Source organism: Myotis davidii, unplaced genomic scaffold (assembly GCF_000327345.1).
Source record: "Myotis davidii unplaced genomic scaffold, ASM32734v1 scaffold67, whole genome shotgun sequence".
In the NCBI taxonomy this organism is placed as follows: Eukaryota; Metazoa; Chordata; class Mammalia; order Chiroptera; family Vespertilionidae; genus Myotis; species Myotis davidii.
Window position 1 is genome coordinate 1,417,131 of NW_006298521.1, and position 227 is coordinate 1,417,357.

The following is a 227-nucleotide window of genomic DNA, read 5'->3' on the forward strand; positions in this document are numbered from 1 at the left end:
GAGCACAGGACGGACCCCAGGCCCCGGGTCCTAAGCCAGGCCCGTTCCCCTGCAGACCATCCTCACGGGGAGGGGCTGTGGAGGCACAGGCCCTGCCACAGCCTGCAAGCTCCGTGCAAGCCGCCTCACCCCGTGACCCTGCCACTGCAGGGCCTGTCACCCAGGACCTCCCAGGACCTCCCAGCTCCCCCTCCCGCTTCCCTCCCTCTCACCCTCACCCCTTCTAA

The 227-nt window shown here is 69.6% G+C and overlaps 1 protein-coding gene across 1 annotated transcript in view; it reads left to right on the forward strand.

The window, feature by feature from the left end:
- Nucleotides 1-227, forward strand: part of PHF21B (PHD finger protein 21B) — a 79,890-nt gene that overhangs the window by 49,264 nt on the left and 30,399 nt on the right. The gene's annotated exons all lie outside the window — the stretch shown is intronic.